Source organism: Ochotona curzoniae, unplaced genomic scaffold, assembly GCF_017591425.1.
Source record: "Ochotona curzoniae isolate NIBS_2020 unplaced genomic scaffold, NIBS_Ocur_1.0 scaffold_2587, whole genome shotgun sequence".
Classification (NCBI taxonomy): Eukaryota; Metazoa; Chordata; class Mammalia; order Lagomorpha; family Ochotonidae; genus Ochotona; species Ochotona curzoniae.
The window spans coordinates 29,219,611-29,225,639 of record NW_024467096.1 but is presented as its reverse complement, the minus strand read 5'-3'; positions in this window follow the sequence as shown (position 1 = coordinate 29,225,639).

Here is a 6,029-nt window from a genome sequence, read left to right as displayed (position 1 = left end):
GGGGAGAAATCAGAGTAAGGGAGGGGCTATAGTTTGGCCTCCGAGCTCACACTGAAGTTTAATCCCCAAAGTCTTAGCTTAATGGTATTAAGAGAGCAGGAATTTATTTGACTGTGAAGTTCAAGGGTGGGGCCTCGGGGAAATGATTGCATTTAGATAAAGTCATTATGGTGGAGCCCCTATTATTGAACTGTGGTGGCTTTAGAAGAACAGAGTCCAGACACAGACATGCAGCTCCCTGTCTTGCCATGTGATATTATGTGCTTTCTTGGGCACCTGCCAACAAGAAGTCCATTGCCAGGACTGAGCGGATGCTGGCATCATGCCCTTGTACCTCTAACATTGTGAGCGAAATAAATCTCACCACAAAATTAGCGTCACTCATATATTTCATTATAATAATGAAAAATGGAGAGGCCTGCATTGTGACAGTGGATAAAGTCACTGCCTGTGATACTGGCATCCCGTATGGACACCGGTTCCTGTCCTCCCTCTCCTCTTCCCATCCAGTTCTCTGTGAGTGGCCTAGTAGCAGTAGCTGAAGATGGCCCAGGTGTTTGGGCCCCTGCCTCCCATGTGCGAGACCTGCAAGAAGCTCCTGGCTCCTGGTTTTGGCTTGGCCCAATGGTGGCTGGTGCAGCTCTTTGGGGAGTGTAGTGTCACCTGGGGATGGAAGGCTGCATTCTGTCTGCCTCTCCCTTTGGAGTAACTCTTTCAAGTAAATATTTTTTTTTTTTTAAATGAAAGCTTTTGGAAGTTAAATATATAATTTGCATTCTGAATACCTTGAGGTTGATTGGTTCATCTCCATAATCGGCCTAACTTGCTAATCTTCCTGAACAGTTACTCCTTTGAGGACTATACTTGTTTTGCATATTTGTGAATGCAATCAGTTAACTTTTATTCTGAGCCATTCTATCTTTTTCAAGTGAGATCAGAAATTCTTCCTGGGGTCAGCGGGCATTGTGGTGTAGCAAGTTAAGTTGCCAGCTGCAATGCCAGCATTCCATGTAGATGCTGGTTCAAGGACTAGCTGCTCCCTTCCAATCCAGTGCCCTGCTAATACAACTGGGAAAGCAGTGGAAGATGGCTCTTGGTTCCCTGCATCAATGTGGGAGACCTGGAGGAAGCTCCTGGCTTCAGCCTGGCTCAGTTCCCCGGGTTGGGGTCCATTTTGGGAGTGCACCAACAGAAGAAAGATCTCTCTCACTGTTTCCTCTTTCTCTATCGCTGTGCCTTTCAAAGAAATCAAACAAATCTGTAAAAAACATCTTTTAAAAACAAGGTTCTCTTTTTTTGCCCCTTCTTTAAACAACAAATAAGTCCAGTTTAATTCTTAGGAAGACATTTTAAAATCTTGCTCCCAGCTTACTGATGGAGAGGAAGGGAGACACGCAGCTTCCAGTTATCGGGTTAGGTGCTTCACAACTGTTCCCTGCTGTTTCTGAAGTACTCGGTTCCAGTTTTCTTTTGAGTCCCATCTTAACCCTGGGAATCAACTTTACTTTTTGCTTCTTGTTACAGAAGAAATATTTTTCAGTGTGTGAAGCAAGATTTACTAAAGATATTAAAGATGGAAACCTCCTGTGCAGTATTATCAGGAGGGGGGCTCAAAGAGAGGAAAGACCCCAGAAATTGTATTTTCAACTGTCAGAGAGCTGTGTTGTTTACTATAGTAGCCAATTAGCAACATGTGCCTATCTAACTTTGTTATTTAGAACCAATAAAAATTCTGTTTGTGACTTACACTAGTCACATTACAAGTTCTCAACAATCAAATGTAGCTGTAATATCCTTTATGGACAACACAGTTACTAAAGGTATCAATCAATGAGTGAAGTTCTATTAGATTGGTTTGGTCTAGAGTCTCCTACCTTTATAAAAAGCATGGAGATCCTTGAATATTTTACATTCTATAGTAAAGGCAAAAAAGTAGAGTGCTTTAATTTTTTCTTTGAGGAATCTAATGCTACTGAGAATCAGCAGTTGTAATTAAGTCCAGTGATACAGAAAATTGAAGTAGGCAGATCTTTGCTATCACTGCCGTATCTTTCCACTTCATCCTCAGAGACTCTCACCCTTCAATTAGCAGGATTCTCTTGACTACTTGTAACAAAAACCCACTCTGATTACCTAAAGTGAAAGGAAAAAAAAAAAAAAGAGGTTCAACCCAAGGTTACAGGAGCATCTAGGGACAGGCGTACAGCTGGAACTAACTGGAACCTAAGACTCAAGTCTTACCAACAATGTATCTGTTCCTCTCTTGCACCTACCTCATTTTGGTTTCTTTCTTTCTGCACACCGGCTTATACTACTTTTCCATACTACAACACAGGCAAGCATGATCACCAAAGGTTCCAAGATAAGATTTTCCTCTGTTCAATGCACCGATCAGGCCAACGCTAGACTTTTTCAGTGCCTGTTCATTCTTAACATCTTTGGAAAAATGCTCACTGACCTGGCTTGGCCAAGGAGCCTGTTCCTGATCCAGCTAGCTGTGACTAGAGACAGGCTAAAACAGAGTAGTGTGAGATCTACTGCTGTGACTTGTGATTCATGGGACAGGGCAAGGACATGGGGGCTGGGTGGCCAATGCTCTGCAAAACCACTAGAGTTCTCCAGTCCTCTCTCCCACTTGGTGACCTAGAACTTGCCACTCTGGCCTTTCACCTTAGCTTTCCCTGCCTCAGTTCTACCATACATCTACTCTATTGCTACAGCTTCCCCTACACAACGTTTCTTTATCTTGAGTTACATTAGACTGATATGTCTGTTACCTTATGAACTAATCTAACATTGACAACAAAGTAGCAAAGATTCTATAGAAGACCATAGTATTAGTTTTCTCATTTGATAAATGGAAATAATATTGTCTACCTTGCAGCACTTTTGTGAAGTTTGGAAACTAAAAACTAAGTTAGTGACAATAATGCTTATCTCTCTTCCAACTAACACATTTTCAGTTTAACCTGAATATTAATAGAAACAAAATGTCTTCTGGAAATTTCAAACACTATGTCATAATACAATGAGAAAAATACAATTTTTAGTGACCCTCAACTCATATAACATAAACATTGATATCCTATTTCTTTTTTTAAAAAAAGATTTATTTATTTTCATTGAAATGCAGATTTTCACAAAGAAGGAGAAATAGAAAGATCTTCTGTCCACTGGTTCAGAGCAGAGCTAGAGCTGAGCCGATCCAAAGCCAGGAGCCAAAAGCTTCTTCCAGGTCTTTCATCCACTGATACACTCCCCAAGTGGCTGCCACAGCCAGAGCTGAGCTCATGCAAAACCAGGAGCCAGGAACTTCTTCCAGGTCTCTCATGTGGGTGCAGGTGCAGGGTCCTCAACTGCTTTCCCAGGCCACAAGTAGGGAGATGAATGGGTATTAGGGTGGCCGAGACACAAATTTACGGCCACAAGGGATCCCAGCGCATGCAAGTTGAGAACTTTAGCTACTAGGGGCCCTTGTTTTTTCCAATCTAAACGAGAATCAAACTTTTCTATCTTTTCTATTTATTCCTCTCTGCTTTCTTTCCCTTCCAATTTCACAGAACTAAATTGAAATCTGAAAAAAAAAAGCGCTGTGTGACACAGTTTAGGGAGGAGAGATTTAATAGTTTTTAAGCATCTGGTTTTCATCTTAAAGCAATGAAAATGGGAACTGGAACCTGGCAGATCCAATATGGCTTGGCAGATCGGAGGAAAAAGCAGTACACCGAGGAGCAGCCCTCCTTAGCGAGGGAAGGGGACTTTACATGCTGGCAGGGACCTGGAGTACCTAACAAACACCAGGGCAGAGGTACAAGGAAGAGGACAGATAGGAAAGATTAAAGTGCTGAGACTGCTGCAATAGCTCAACCGGTTAATCCGCAGACTGCAGCACCAGGGCTCCAGTTTGTGTTCAGGCTGTTCCACTTCTCATGCAGCTCCCTGCTTGTGGCCTGGGAAAGCAGTGGAGGATAATCCAAAGCCTTGGGATCCTGCACCTGTGTGGGAGACCTGGAGGAGGTTCCTGGCTCCTGGCTTTGGATCAGTGCAGCTCCGGCCATTGCAGCCACCTGGGGAGTGAACCAGCAGATGGAAGATCTTTGTTTCTCCTTTTCTCTGTAAATCTACTTTACAATAAATCAAAAAAAAAAAAAGATTAAAGTGCTGTGATACTCTGAACATATGAAAGGACATCATCATGACCGTCATTATCCAGAAAAATAGGAATAAGTGAAAAACTACAGGAAAAAAAAAGAGATGGAAAATGAAGTGGCTGAGATTGTCTTGTGAAACTGAGTAATCAATCATTTAGCTTGCTGAAAAAAATTATTAAAATTATTGTTGTTAAGGATCAAGGAAGATAAAAAAGACAGACGCTCAAGCTGTAGGTGGTTTCTTTTTTTAAAGATTCATCTTTTTTATTGAAAAGCCAGATATACAGAGGAAAGACAGAGAGAAGTATCTTTTGTCCACTGATTCACTCCCCAAGCGGCTCCAACGGCCAGAGCTGGGCTGATTCAAAGCCAGGAGCTTCTTCCAGGTCTCCCATGTGGGCGCGGGGTCCCAAGACTTTGGGCTGCCCTCGACTGCTTTCCCAGGCCACAAGCAGGGAGCTGGATGGGAATCAGGGCGGCCATGACACGAACTGGAGCCCATATGGGATCCTGGCATGTGCAAGGCAGGGACTTTGGCCCCTAGGCTATAGTGCCAGGTGCTAAAGTGGTTTCTGTGTAGAAGTGTCACAAGAAAGAAAAACACAACTCAGCTCAATTAGCATTTGTGGTTTATTCCCCTTGCTTCCTAAGTAAATCTTTTTTAGAATTTTTCATTTTACCATATCCCTTATTTTACTAATCTTTGCAATTAGTATTAGCAGCTCACTATCAATAGATCAGTAAATAAAGACAAAGGGAAGCACTTGACCCCAACTATTTGTCAGGTCACTGGACAGAATTGGCCTTTGAATCTGTAGCCTCTAAATTCTCGGTTTCTATGCAGGAGGAATTCTAGACTTCTGAATACCAATAAATTTTGCTTCTTTGCCTACTCTGACTGAATGGAAGAAGATACGTCAAGCTGGCTTTCTACTTTCGGAATGCTGGCCCAGGCCCACACTCTCAGCCATGAACATGAGGCACGTGGCCATCCCAAAGCCATCTAATAGCTATCCCCACCAATGGACTGAGAAAAACCATGGGTATGTGGAAGCACAACATCCATTTCCTCGTAGTGCTTACATTTTCTAAAGCCCACGTTTTCTCTGCTTGGATGAAGGACCATTACTTACTTATTTTCATGTTGTACAATCGCTTAACCGATCGTTCCTGAAAATGTGGTTTGGTGAGGGCTTTGCCACCTGCTTCAGATCTATGCAAATGCACCCTGCTCAGTTTCACTTGTGTCCCAACCGGCACCTCGGAGGCCAGGACTTCAGCACGTCAAAGGCAAACTGAATTTTAATTTGGTACATTGACTATTTTGAATGCCCTCAAAGTGATTGGTTCCAGCCACATTTGTCCTTTCTTGGGTGTCAAACCATCATACATAAAATCACAGACACAAAAGATCCTTGCCTCAAAGAGGCTCCTGGGGAAAGCCTATCAGAAGAAAGGAGACAAGGGTTTGAGCTCTCTAAAAGTCTATTTCCTGCCCAACTTACATTGCGTATACTGCTTTTGGATATGCTGGCCAGTCACAATTTCTACGGCCGAGGAGGACCACTAGACATTTAGCCTTAGCTGCAGTTTGTGATTTACTTATTATTATTATTTTTTCAACCAGGCATCCTGGTTTCTAAAAATTCTTCTCGCTAGGCACAGGAGTCCAGAGCCACGTCTCAGGATTGCCCCAGTCTTTCTTTCTGGCTCTTCCCGCAGGGCCTTCCGAATGTTCTTGCGGCTAGAAAAATAAATCCCCCCCAGACTCGCAGATGCTGCTCTCCCCCCACTGGCTTTGCACAGAACATCATTATCTTTGCCGAGCTTCTGTCTCTATGGCAATAACAGATGGGAAGTGCTGTGGAATTATTCATG